The sequence below is a fragment of the Arabidopsis lyrata genome (assembly GCF_000004255.2).
Source record: "Arabidopsis lyrata subsp. lyrata unplaced genomic scaffold ARALYscaffold_3, whole genome shotgun sequence".
NCBI classification, from domain to species: domain Eukaryota; kingdom Viridiplantae; phylum Streptophyta; class Magnoliopsida; order Brassicales; family Brassicaceae; genus Arabidopsis; species Arabidopsis lyrata.
In genome coordinates, this window is record NW_003302553.1 from 10,408,637 (window position 1) to 10,423,132 (window position 14,496).

The window sequence follows — 14,496 nt, forward strand, 5'->3', positions numbered from 1 at the left end:
ACTTTATTGAATCCAAAATGGAATTATTTAGAGTTTACAAGTACTCTTCTGTGTAACGAACTTATTGAGTGTGCACAGGTTGAATTTTATCACTTTTCACGTATATGTAATTTGATTTATAGAGAAATATTAGTTTTATGTTTAAATCTGAGATAATACCGAATAATATACGTTACACTTACATATTTGTGTTTTCGAAGCCATATTTTTGCATGGCATTTTCTATATTGTGAGTTGGAAAATGTTATAAATTTTTGTGTGTAGATTTTGATTTTAGTAAAGGAGAATATAATAGGAGAGGGAGACCCATGTGGATAAGGGTCAAATATGTTGGTAATTGATAGAGGAATGGTAAAGCCATGTGCTTTCTTATGTATATGTCTCTTTAATTATTCATTAACTTATTTCCTACAAAAATGGGTTGTGGGGAGAGGTTCCACGTGCTATGTATTCATTGAATCATAAAACTTAAAAGAATGAACCAAAAGTGGTAATTTAATTCTCCCCATAGATTACGCTTAACTATGTTTATTTAGCTTCTAATCCGCATGCGATTTGATGTTAACGTGTAGGCTTTATTCAATGGATTTACCAATTTTTGATATTATTGTTTTCTCTTCTTTTGAGATAAAGATTCCTTCTATGTTTTGCCCCTTCCATCACCAAAAGATTAGATAAGTAAAGCGATGGAAGATACGTTGCCTCTCTTCTTATAAGTATATAAATTAATTTAGAGTTTCTGATTGTCAGAGTTTTATGTATTGTTTTCAGTTATAACGAACCCATGCAATGTATTTTCTCACAAATTAAGAGATGCACGAATGAATACCTTTTTTTCTGTTAATTGCACGAATGAATACTATAGGTTAACCATTTACAGATTTCTAGAATCACTTAACATGGTGGGAAACAAACTTCTTGAGAATAGGTTTTTTCATGTTTGTGTGTTCATGCATGTTTTAGTCTAAGTGAGAAGGTATTATTTAAAGATAACTACTAGATCTATCATCTATGTGATGCTTATATAGATGATTACTAAAGCTAGTTGTTGGTTAAACTCAACGTTTTTATTGTAAACCGATTTAAGATAGTACAAGAGTATTCAGTTACTGTTATGGAGTTAATACATGTATATATATTGAACATTAAGCCAAATACATAGATCATCTGATCATGTATGTCATATATGACAGTTTTGAAATTTAAATTTAGTATGTTTTCCTTGACTATAGTTTCATACCAAAACATTAAAAATAATTTTGAAAATTTTAATTTAATATGTGTAAAGTGACTATAGAGATAGTTTAGTATGTTTGACATGACCATAGTTTCGTACCAAAACATTAAACTAATTTGAATGTTCTAACGAATTCAAAACAAATATAGGCACCCAAAAAAAACAAAAAAAACATGTTATTATAATTAAGGATTATAGAAATAATAATAAAATGATACGCTTAAAAGAAAATGAGTAAGCTAAAGATGAGGAAGAGGAATGATGTTGAAACACACAACTTCTCTTGTGATGCATACACAAGCTAGACTCCAAAGAGTCGTGTCTTTTGCAAATCACATTCGTGTGTATCTCAAAAAAGTTGGCTCCTTCTTAAATTATTAAAGTTTTTTTGTTCCCTTTTCGACTCATCACTATCTTCTTCTTATCTCCACCTTCTCTCTTTTTTATTTTTCATATATATGATTTTTATTAACTATTAATGTATCATCTTACTTTTACTTATTTAGACTTGTTTCAATCATCACGTCTTCAAATCAGCTGTCAAGGAGATAAAATGTTGTTTTCAAAGTTATTCATCGCAAACAAAACAAAACCCTTAAAAGTTGAGTGAATCCAAAATCCCCTTTCTCAGATCCAAAATTCGTATACAAACGCTAGGATTTGAAAAATGTGACATGATGTAGAACAAGAGGCGGCTAGGTTTTAATGTGTTCTTCTTATTATTTTACCAACGATTACGATCTCATATTTATACAAAAGCTAAGTCTTGAGGACCAAGTAAAATAAACCCTAGAGTATCTTGTTAAGATATCTTTCAAACAATAAGAAAATATATCATATATACGTGTATATCCTCCAATACTCCCCCTCTCGTTGGAGCATGAAGGTAACAAATGCCCAACTTGGACGATAACTTTTGAAACGGTACACGACCCAAAGCTTTCGTAAGCAAATCCGCAGGTTGCTCCAATGTACGAATATGAACCATGACGATAACTCCATTTTGAACAGCATCCCGTACAGCATGACAGTCTCTTTCCACGTGTTTGGTGCGTTCGTGAAAGACGGGATTGTTGGAGATGTGGATAGCGGCTTGACTATCACAGAACAACCGAATGGGCTGAATTTGCTTACATCCCAAGTCTTCAAGAAGTTGTCGCAGCCACAAAATTTCATCCAATGCATTGCGCATGGAACGATACTCGGCTTCAGCGGAGGACTGAGATACAACATGTTGTTTCTTGGTCTTCCATGAAATGGGAGAACCACCTAAAAACATAACGTATCCACTAAGCGAACGTCGCGTAAGCGGACACGTTGAGAAATCAGAATCACAGTATGCCGTGAGACAAAGATCAGACTTTGATTCCAATAAAATTCCTTGACCAACCACTCCCTTTAAATAGCGGACAACACGCAAGGCAGCTTCCATATGATCAACTCGTGGTGTCTTCATAAACTGGGACAAAATATGAACAGAATACGCAAGTTCCGGACGAGTAGTGAGAAGATAAATAAGCCGACCAACCAAACGTCTATACCTTTCTGGATCCGGAATAAAATCACTTGTACTCAAACTCAATTTATGATTTTGTTCAAGAGGTGTTGCTGCCGATTTAGACCCGAGTAGACCGGCTTCACTTATAACATCCAAGGCATATTTCCGTTGAGATAGATAAATACCTTCAGAACTCCTTGCAATCTCAATGCCAAGAAAATATTTAGCCTTTCCCAAATCCTTCATATGAAAACATCGTCCCAAATAATCTTTAAAACTTTGTAGCATACGTGTATTATTACAACAAATGAGAAGATCATCAACGTAAATAAGAATCCGCAATTCAACTCCACCATGTGAATAAGAGAACAAAGAGTAATCCGAGTATGATTGAACAAACCCAAACTTTGTCAAAGCGAAAGTGAGTTTGGAAAACCAACAACGGGAAGCTTGTTTAAGCCCATAAAGAGACTTGCGTAGGCGACAAACCTTATCAGGATCCGTATGACGAAAACCAATCGGGAGTTTCATATAGACTTCTTCTTCTAAATCACCGTGAAGGAAAGCATTATGCACATCCATTTGATGGGCTTCCCAATTTTTCCCAGCCACAATACGTAGTAAACCACGAACCGTTGTCATCTTAATCACATGAGCAAATGTCTCATTATAGTCTCCACCTTCTACTTGATGGTTTCCACAAGCAACTAACCGTGCCTTGTAACGTTCTATCGAACCATCAGCATGAAACTTGATTTTTTATACACCCATTTATTATTTATAGCTTCTTTACCAACCGGTAGATCAACTACATCCCATGTCCGGTTGATCTCTAAGGCATCTACTTCGGAGCCCATAGCATTTGTCCAACGAGGATCTTGAGCAGCCTGCTTGTATGTCTTTGGTTCAACACCCGCAACAACGGCAGCTAAAAACACTTGATGGGCAGGTGTAAATTGATCATCAGAGATATAATTCACAATGGGATAAGGTGTCTTACCTTGGACCAATGTCGGGGAAGCTGTGTTGAAGTCGGGTGAGCCGTGATGGGGTTCTTTCAAGCAGCGAGTGTTGTATGTCACATAATCTTTCAATTTAACGGAGGGAAACTTCACCCTTTTTTCAACACCTAACTCTTCCTCCTCAGAAGACGAACCCGACAGCTCATTTTGTTGAGAAGACATATCATTTTGTGGAGAAGGAGAAGCCTCTTCATCGAAAGACACATCCTCCACCACTATCGGCGTATGGCTACTAGACGGTGTAGGAACTTCATTGTCAACAACAGGTGGTGACGGTGTGGAAGCAATATTTTCAGTTTCAACAAGAGGAACCTCAACAACTTCAATATCCGCAAGCTCACTCCCCTTTGCTAATGAGAGAGCAACGACCCAATCATCATCAAAACAAACTTCTTCTTGCGGTGTAAGCACTTTGCCCTCAGCACTAGCAAAAGGAAAAATGTTTCTTGGAAGACAACATCCCGAGAAACCAAGAATTCCTCTTTTTCAAGATCATAAACTTTCCAACCCTTTTTTCCAAAAGAGTAACCAACAAACACACAAGACCGGCTGCGATGTCCAAACTTTTCTTTATCACGAGCTTGTTTATGCGTGTAACACAAGGAACCAAACACTCTCAATTGGTCGTATAGGGGTTTTGCACCAAACAACAGCTCATATGGAGTTTTCCCTTTGAGAAGTTTTTACGGGGTACGATTAATGAGATAAGCAGCCGTCAAAATCGCTTCTCCCCAAAACTTGATAGGTAGACTAGCTTGAAAGAGAAGAGATCTCGCGATATTAAAATGTGACGATGCTTCCTCTCAACACGCCCATTTTGTTGCGGAGTAGCAACACAAGAAGTTTGATGAACTATGCCGCTATCTCGAAAGTAGGAGGAGAGACACATAAACTCACTCCCATTATCGCTTCGCACCACACAAACTTGTTTACCAAATTGTTTTTCCGCATAGGTACAAAAATTCTGCAGCACTTTGCGTACTTCCGATTTTTTGAGGAGAAGATATGTCCATACCGCTCTCGAAAAATCATCCACAATCGTCAAAAAATATACTGCTCCACACGAAGCGCAAACCCGATAGGGTCCCCATACATCAACATGAATGAGTGAAAAACAATCGGCCGCTTTATCATTACTATCATAAAAAACTTCTCTTGTCTGTTTAGTTTTAAAACATATGTCACAAGGACTAGAGATAGCCGGATTCAAAACACCAGAAAACATAGGTAAACTAGAAAGTACTAAAAATGCGGGATGCCCGAGTCTTCGATGCCACAAAGTCGTATCACACTCCAATGTAACCTTGTTGACCCACACAGCCGCTTTGTCTTGAAGATAATAAACCCCATCACGTTCTGTCCCAGCTCCAATCAGCGTCCTCGAAAAACGGTCCTGAAATACACAAAAACTCTCTATGAATAACGCCACACATCGTTTCTGTTTAAGTAACTTAGAAACAGAAATAAGGGTACAATCAAGAGCTGGAACATATAAAACATTATCAAGAGTTATATGATTCGACACACGGAGCATGCCCGTGCTTGTTGACATTGTTTTATTGCCATCCGCGAATTCAACTGAACACAGAGACGTTGAACACACATTCACCAACAAAGAGAGATTTCCCGTCATATGGTGTGAGGCACCTGTATCAAGAACCACAGCCTCATTTATCTTAAAAGAGTTTATCCGGAGCATTCACGACTTTCTGTTGGGCCAGCAACTCCAAGGCTTTCCACTGCTCCACCGTGACAGACGGGTAGGCGAAAGCATGTGAACTTGTAGCGTGAGCTACTGTCGCATAACCGCGATTGGATCCTCTACCACCACACATCGAGTTCTGGCTACCACCTCTTCCACTTCGTTCTGACCACCACTCCGGATACCCAATTATTCCCCAGCAAAATTCCTTCTCATGCCCTGTTCTTCCACAATTAGAACAGACACTCCGCCCCCTGTTGTTAAATTTTTGCGGGAAGGAGCGTGTAGCAAAAGCAGAGACATCGCCAGCTTCACGATTCACACACGGAACCGAGGTCCCAGCTTGCTGCAAAGATCGTGTCACAAACCCAATCGCATTGTGCTGCTGCTCTCTCTTCTTCACTGTCACAAGCCTCTGTTCTTCACAGATTGCTTTGGCGTATGACTGCGCCAAATCTGGCATTGGATCTGCATCAACAATCGAGCAGATTACGTTACCAAACCGAGACTCATCAAGTCCCATTACGAACTGGTGCACTTTTTCATCCTCTCTTTCTTTTGCGATTTGAGCTCCGGCTCCACACGTACACACGGGAATTGTGCGGTAACTCTGCAACTCATCCCATAACACCACAAGACGTCCGTAATAATCAATCACGGACTGACCTTCTTGACGACATGAAGCTTTGAGAGAAACAATCTGATGAATTCGAACTTTGTTTCCAACAGAAAATCTTTTCCTCAAGCTTTCCCACAACTCAGCCGCGTCAAAGATGAATGACACCGTGGATCTGACCTGAGGCACGATAGAAGTTCTTAGATTACCCACCACCATCGAGTTTACACTCGACCATGTCTCCATCTCCGGACCTGCAGCCGTTGGCTTCATGACTGAACCATCCACGAACCCTGTTTTCCTCTTCGCCTTAAGAGCATTCATCATCTCCGTAGTCCACTCAGCATAATTCTCTCCCGTCAACTGAACAGAAGATATCATTGACCCTGGATTGTCGGATGAAGACAAAGCATAGGTCTGGTTTTCACCCGAACCCGAGGACTAAGAAATAATAGCTTTACCACCTTCTCCCGTTGACATAGTAACAAATCTTAATCAAAGACCAAACAAAGAAAATTTAGAAAGTGAAGAAGACAAACGAAGAAATTAGGACCTAAGCTCTGATACCATGTAGAACAAGAGACGGCTAGGTTTTAATGTGTTCTTCTTATTATTTTACAAACGATTACAATCTCATATTTATACAAAAGCTAAGTCTTGAGGACCAAGTAAAATAAAACCTAGAGTATCTTGTTAAGATATCTTTCTAACAATAAGGAAATATATCATATATATATACGTGTATATCTTCCAATACATGACTCGTTTAGATTCACGAAATCACGATTAGGATCTCCACACAAGAATATGAGTTTATTTTTTGCTTTAATACATATTTCGTGGGGTTTAAACGATCCAAACAAGAGGAAGCCTAATTAGCTGGATATGTCTCACTGTCTTTTCGTTGAAGCATTAATCATAACATAAGCTGTTCCAAAGGCAACGTAGGGACCGGGCCAATACATTCGGACAGCAACATCGAACCAACTTTGAAGTATTGTCGAGAAATAATTAATTTCTTGAAAAAATAGGAAACTTGTGGACAGCATAAGTGATCGTGGCACGAAATATAGCCGATCATGATTTTGTGTTAGTTATCCTCTCAGTAATTACTTCGATCTTGATATATATCTTTCTGCGTTTTAGTTTTCTGATGAATGTGCACTGATTACCATTCATGATAGAGACACTATGTTTCTGACCCGGTTGGTGCATAAATTAGTAAATGTCGTTTATTGTTTAATACTAGTATTATGTGAATCTTGCTAGTATCTAATCTCTTTACACAGACAATATAAATTAAATAAAGATGAGAATTCCTAGAGGAAAAATCCAACAATTCCTTAGAAGATCTTTCTCTTAGATATAACATTGTTACATTAAGGGTAAAGATGAAAATCAACAAATAGATGTAAAATATTCATCTAAGTTTAATTCTAATTTTTGTAGTAAGAAAACGAAGACCGTGGAATTTGAAGATGATGGAGCAAGGAAACGAGGGAGAGTGGGGACTTGGAAGTGGTTGAGCAAACAAGAAACATGTAAGTGGTCTAATTCATTTATGATGTTGAAAATGCACACGCTTGCATCTCCTTCCTGTAATGTTTTCTCTCTTGTTTGCTTTGTGGCTCATATTATTGTAAATTTTGTTGGAATTGTCTTCTGTCTTGTTTCAGTTAAATACCTTTTTAAAGTAATCAGGAGATTCCAGGCCGAAACCCAAACTAATCTAAAAAAAACATGTATAAAGTTGAATTTATTGGTAATTATTAATTGTAGTGTCTACAATAGTAGAATGGTAATAAAATTGCGGACAATGAAGATATTTAGTATATTTGGCTTAGATCAAACAATGATTGATTTAGTATCGGTACCCGACTAATTCCGAAAGGTGAACAAGCTCCTTAGTGTTTGTGAGTGATTATGAAAAACCCAATGATCTTAACTCAGAGAATCAAGATCATAACCTAAAGAAAGAGTTAGGAACTGGTTCTCAAATTTTCCAAGTATTTGCCAAGTTTGGATAGAACAATTTTGTTGAATGAATCATGACATTTACGTGAAATATTATCCAAAAATATAAATGCGTAGATGTTAAAATAAGTGTGTGCTGTACATGCGATATATGTCTCAAGTACACGCTCGTGTGACTCCCGACAAAACTTGGAATGTAGCAATGTATATGGCCCATACATCTACTATACGTGACGAGTGATGCCAAAAGCCAACGCAGAGGAGAGAAATCAAAATAAGACCTGTAACCCATACCGTACCTTAAACACATGCACGTGTGATACTTTTGACCTTTTTTCCCCCACAAAACTTGATCAAATTTTAAGAAAATGCATGTATCCTCGCAATAATAAGTCTTGCGAAAAGCTCATCAGTTTTTGTTTGTTTATGGATTTTGTTTCTTCTACATGTACTTAGATTTTTGATGTTAGAAAATTTGTGATTTATTTTATATTATTTCGTAAATATCATTACAGATTTACACATAAAATTTAAAATAAACTTGGAAAATGCGTTTATCTAATTAGAAAAGGAAGACAGATAACTAAAGTCAAAAGTGTACAGCATAGACCATTACATTGTTACTAAGACTACACGGTCCACACACGTTATAATCATTGTCTGCATTGTTAGCTGCTTGGCCATAGCAAAGATAGCGACCACAAAAAGTTCCATTTGTATGGTAAATTTAACATTGTAACACACCGTAATTGTGATAAAAAGAGCTAATGTAACAGGTACTGACAATAAAAAGAGAGAGGTACTAGCTACTAGTAATAGAGTTTTTTTTTTCTTTCGATAAAAGCTTTTCAAAAGTAGTAATAGTAAAAATGATTTGATAGTAGTAAAACACAATAATACCAATGTCACTCAAAATATATAAAGCAAATTAAACCATATTAAATTCGAAAAGAGGTTAACGCTGATTGGCGTTAGTTACGTTTCTTTTTTCTTTCACAAATCGAAACCATTACATGCATTTTTTACAAAAGAAAAATAAAATCATTACATGCAATAAATATTTAGTGTAAGGTCATTCATAATGTTCACGGTTCAAAGAATCCAAAGCCAACATTATTTTTTTTGTTTTATTTTATGAAGTTTGTGTTCTTGCCTTTATGGCATTGACCGCTATAAGCTGACTTGCCTTTCAGGTGGACCTTTGTGCATATTGACATTGGGCTCAAGTTAAACTTTGGTTTTATTCTCGTGTATGTATTAGTGAAATTGGGCTTTCTAATGCTTTTGGCGGTCCTGAGGTGTCAATAGTAGGTAATATGGAGTTTTATATACTATTCCTATTACTTACTATGTTCTGCATTACACATTGTCACTATCTACCGACATTAGGAATTCTATTACAATTATTACATTAAGAGTAGGAGTAGCTTCACCTCCAACACAATATTATCATTTGCATATAATTACCAATGTTTTAAAACCCGACCAGAACGGTGAACCGGACTACTTTTTGGGTCATCGGGTCACTAGATCAACCAGGTTCGACCACAAGTCAATTGGTTAAAATTTATTTAATATATTTAATATTTATAAAAATTATATAGTTTTATAAATATAAAAATAAAAACAATCATACTATATTTACAAAATATGAATTCTAACAATAATAGTAAAGTGATTCAAAGTAAATTTTAGTTCCAACTAAAAGTTTAAAACCGTAACAAATATTAACATAATAGAAGACCGCCAATGATGGAAATAAACTAATAGAATATCGCGAATTCAAAACAATTAATCTTAGTTATTTTTTTCGCAATTCCATTCATTCTCTTTAGAAGGTACTGTGAAGTTTCATCAAAATCTAAAACATCAAATGAGTCTAAGAACTAAAAAAAAAAAAAAAATCTAAAACTAACTAAATAGAGTCTAAAACTCTATGTTTTAATTCAAAATCAAATAATTTTTCTAAAACTCATCATACCCAGCCGGTTCAACCATTTCACTGGGTCGCGGGTTGATGGCGGGTTTTTGTGGGTTTTTCCGGTTTTGAAATTAGCGGATATTAGCACTAAACCCAAACCGGAAAAGTGTCCGGGTCGTAGATTACCCGGTCGGATCATACATATATTATTACCATCATTTAAATGGTTCTAAGACATACTTATATATCTTTTATTTATCTATTATATCAAATAATACTACATGATATATAGCTGCTAAATTAACTAGGACATTGCGATATTTAAAATTTTTTTTATGAGATTCAGAACTTTTCTACGTTCAAGTTGGCATTTCACATGGATCATGTAAATACATAAAGATCATTATCTCGAAAATTGGAATTATATTTGCGCACTCTGTGACAAAGAATCCTTGAAGCGGACATTATGATTTTTAAGTCAAAACCCTATTGACAAAAGATGCTTCACTTTTAACCCTTTTTGACAAAAGATGATACAATTAAGAGAGGTCTTGTGTATATCTGATGCTCTTTGACAAAAAAAGTTATACTCATTATCTCTTAGGTGATGAATATAAGAGGTGTTACAAGTAATCGTAGTCATTATTTCTTAGATGATGAACATTTTTATTTAATAAGCAATAGATAGAAAATTTGTATGTAGAAGATTGAGGATTGGGGTGGTGGAGTGGTAGGGAGAGGATTTTGACAAAGCAAAGACAAGAGCCTGATATGATGATGGGGTTTGGTATGTTTTTTTCGACGTGACTTGTCTCTCCCTCTTCATCACTAACTTCATTTCCTTAGAGATTAAAGTACTCTTCAACTCCAAGTGTTGAAATCTGTCTACATTTTCAGTTGCGAATTTCAAATATTTCAACAAGCTAGGTTTGGGCATTTGATATCTTAATGATTTGTACGAGTGTTACTATTGTGTTATAAGCAAGATTTAATTAACTTGGAAATATTAATTTGAAACATAATCTACCGCCATTAGGATGTAGGGAGGTTAGACCAACTAGTTGAAAGGCTTTTTTCGTTGAGAGCTAGTAGTTTGAAGTTCTGTATCCTCGAAAGAGAGATGTTGAACGCGTGCACCCAACGCGCTCCTAAATTTTTCTCTCAAAATTGTTGAGCTTGCAGACAACCCTAATCCGTCACGATCTCGCCTCTCCGGTTGTCCGGTTTCGATCGGCACCGCGAGAGGGCTTTTGTTGCCTTCGCCTGGTTCCTTGTTACTCTTGTGCACTTGAATTCTCCTAGAGGGATGGTTCGTCTCTGTTCTCGTGACGAGTGTCGAAGGATCTGTCGTGCGTGACGGCCGGTCTCCGGTGACTATTTCTAAGTGCTATCTATCTTCTCTTCCTGTAGACGGTGGTGGATCAAGGTGGTGGCTCTTTTCCTAGTCTTGCGTCTCGCATCTCAAGCGGCGGAGCAAGCTTCGGTTTGTAAATCTTCCCAGATTGCCTTCTTCCCGGTGATTCTGGTTGTGAGTTTTGTGTCCCTTGGCTTTGCCGTGGTTGCTTCTCTTCTTCTCGGTTTCATTTTTTCCAAGATATCTCTTGGTTTAACCGTCGCGTTTTGGCTCGTGTCTGCCGGAGTTATGGGTTTCACTGTGTCGGTTGTTCGCTTTGAGGACGCCTTACTCCAACACGTTTGAAGCCTCTGTCCTCTCCGTGTGTGTCGATTTCGTGTGTCGGAGTTTGAATCGAGGGGCTTTCTTTAGCTCTGTGGCTGGTTTTCCTGCCTTGGTTGGTGGTCTCCTTCGACCCGTGGTAGCTTCAGATTCCTCCGTCTCTCTTTTCTGCTTCTCCTTCGCATAGGTTCTCAGAGAATGGCTACTTGTGGTTGGTCTTTTTTCCTCTAGTTTGTCTTCGTCGAGTTTAATTTAGGAGAGCTGTGTCTCTGTTGGCCTCTTCTGCTTAAGGACAATAGCAGAACTATTAGGAGCATGGTTTCTTGTGGCTGGTTAAGCTTTTTCGTTGACTCGGATGCTCTTTGCCTCCTTTGTGTAGCTGCAACGGTGTTCTTTTTGTTGTGGCTTTAGCTATCGGTGGTAGCTAGTTCCCCACTTCTTCTGAGAGCTCCGCTTGTATATCATCTCTTTGGTTAAGTTCAGGGCCTGTTCTTTCATGTTGCTTCCTATTGTTATTGCCTTTGTTGTGAAGATTGCTTTGATTTGCGTGCTCGCCTTTTCTTTGTGTTTGGATTGAGCTTTAGAGGAGCTAGTAGGGCTAATGGCTTATGGTGTGGTGGTGAATGGTTTTTATCTTGCTCTGCGCTGCTGACTTCGGGTTATGAACTTGGTTAGAGGGAGCTTGCATCATTGGTTAGTTTGGTGTGTGAGGTTATGCTTTGAGAAAGCTCATGGATTGGAACGAAGATTTGATCTCACATGTCGCAGGGAGAGTATGTGATCGTTGCTTTGGAGTTTCAAACCGTTGACGGCTCAGTCTCGGGCCTCAAGCGAAAGGCTTCTAAAGCTTTTGGTCCATCGCAATTTGGTGTTTCACAATCAGTATTAGCCCTTCTGCTTTTGCATCTCATGCGGGAAGGAAAGAATTGAATGTCATCGCTTCATCTTTTCCCATTGCTTCATCGCAAGGTTGAGAAGATGGACAAAAAACTTGGTTTTAATTAACCGTCTTTATGCTTCCATGTTTTTTTTCTTTTTTGCCATGGATCCATATGTATAGGTTTCAAATTCAATGTTTGTAACCTAAACTGTTTTCATTATCAATGTAATATTTACCATTTAGCAAAAAAAAAAAAAAAGAGAGATGTTCTGAACCACTGAAAAAAAAAAAAAAAAAACTAGGCTTAATTTGGAGTATGGGATCAAGTAACGCCAGAAAAAGTTAAATATGGATAGTTTAAATATTTAAATTTGTATTATAAGTATAGAAAAAACCATTGTTTAAACATTTATAAACTTAGTTTTGAATTCTCACTAAAAATAAAATAAAATTAGTTTTGAATATGATCATTTAGGTAATTTCAAATAAATTTTCAGTATTTTTGGATAATTTTGGTAATTTTCAGATTTTTAATTATGTATAAATGTAATATTGCTATTCGTACTCATATCAAATCAAACCATATTCCGTACCCGCTAGAATATAACAAACTGAACAAAACAAATATTTGCTATATTGTAGGGTATTATGCTTAAAGCTTAAAGACTAGGTACTTTTAATGTGTATTTTAGATATTTTTTCATTAAGGTATTAGAGATGATCTCATTAGTCATGTAACAGTTTAATTTCAGAATTTTCATCGTTGTTATTTTAAAGTATAATCAATTTCGTGTACTGCGTTTTTAATACATTGTCACCTCTCTTTTTTACCTTTTTTACCCAAATTTTCATCGTTGTTATTTTAAAGTATAATCAATTTCGTGTACTGCGTTTTTAATACATTGTCACTTGGTTTTCAATCTACAAATTCATGTCCTCTCGAGATTTACGGGTTATGAGAGAACGAGAGATAATTATGCTAACATGACTCATGTAGAAATTTGATATACGGATAAATTACACAAACTGACTAGGCTTTATATTTCTGGGCAATTAAAGCAAAACCATGGGCATAATTGATCTTTAAAAATATGTTACCTGTCTAATCCATGTGCCATTGATATTTTATTAACTGTGAATGGCCCAATTTGTGTTTCGAGTGTTTCTATTCTTTTGGTATCTAATGATTAACTAACAAACAATTAGACGACCTCAAAACAATTTATAAACATGCAAATAAATATTTTCACTAATCCGCATTTTCCGTGGAATTATGGTATTTTTTCATGTGGCTTTACATGATTGGAAGTTTCGGGAACAATTTTTCTTAAATTATGTATATCTATTTAATTTGGAATATTGATGAATGATGATCAATTGATAATTTCATGAGTTTCCTCCCTCGCCATTTCACGGAAATTCATGAAGATGTTCACTACTTCATAGAGGATGGTCAAAAATCAAATTATTAGCAGTGTATCATTTACGATAACTCGTAGCAGTGGAGTATTCTAGTAAGTTTGTAACTATTAAAAAAAAAAAAAATTGTAACTATTTTAAGGAATGTTGACTTCGAAATTTTGGAATATTTCTATTTATAATTAAATGGTATCTTTTCAGACATGCATGTACTGATGTACATATCCCTTTTTATATGGTCAAACAGTCTCTGAAATATACAGATTTACTAGTTCCCTAAGTCGTTTTTCATGCTGACATTTATAATAAATGAACAACCTCTGTAATTTCCCTTCTGGAAATGTTTTCAAGTAGCTAAAAATTAGACATATGTAATTTACGGTATATATTAATAAAATGGTTTTAGCTTCGTTAGTACAATGCTCTTATTAGATTCTTCATGGAGTTACGGCAAGTTTTCTATGAGTAATAACAAAAAGTCAGATCTAATGTAGTGTATAATACTTTTTGCTCTATAAAATTGATTATAAATGGGAATTAATTATGGAATAA

General features: G+C 36.2%; 1 pseudogene; it reads left to right on the plus strand.

Moving 5' to 3' along the window:
- Window positions 1-10,747: 10,747 nt before the first annotated feature.
- Window positions 10,748-12,558, plus strand: LOC9321609 (annotated as a pseudogene).
- Window positions 12,559-14,496: the final 1,938 nt, after the last annotated feature.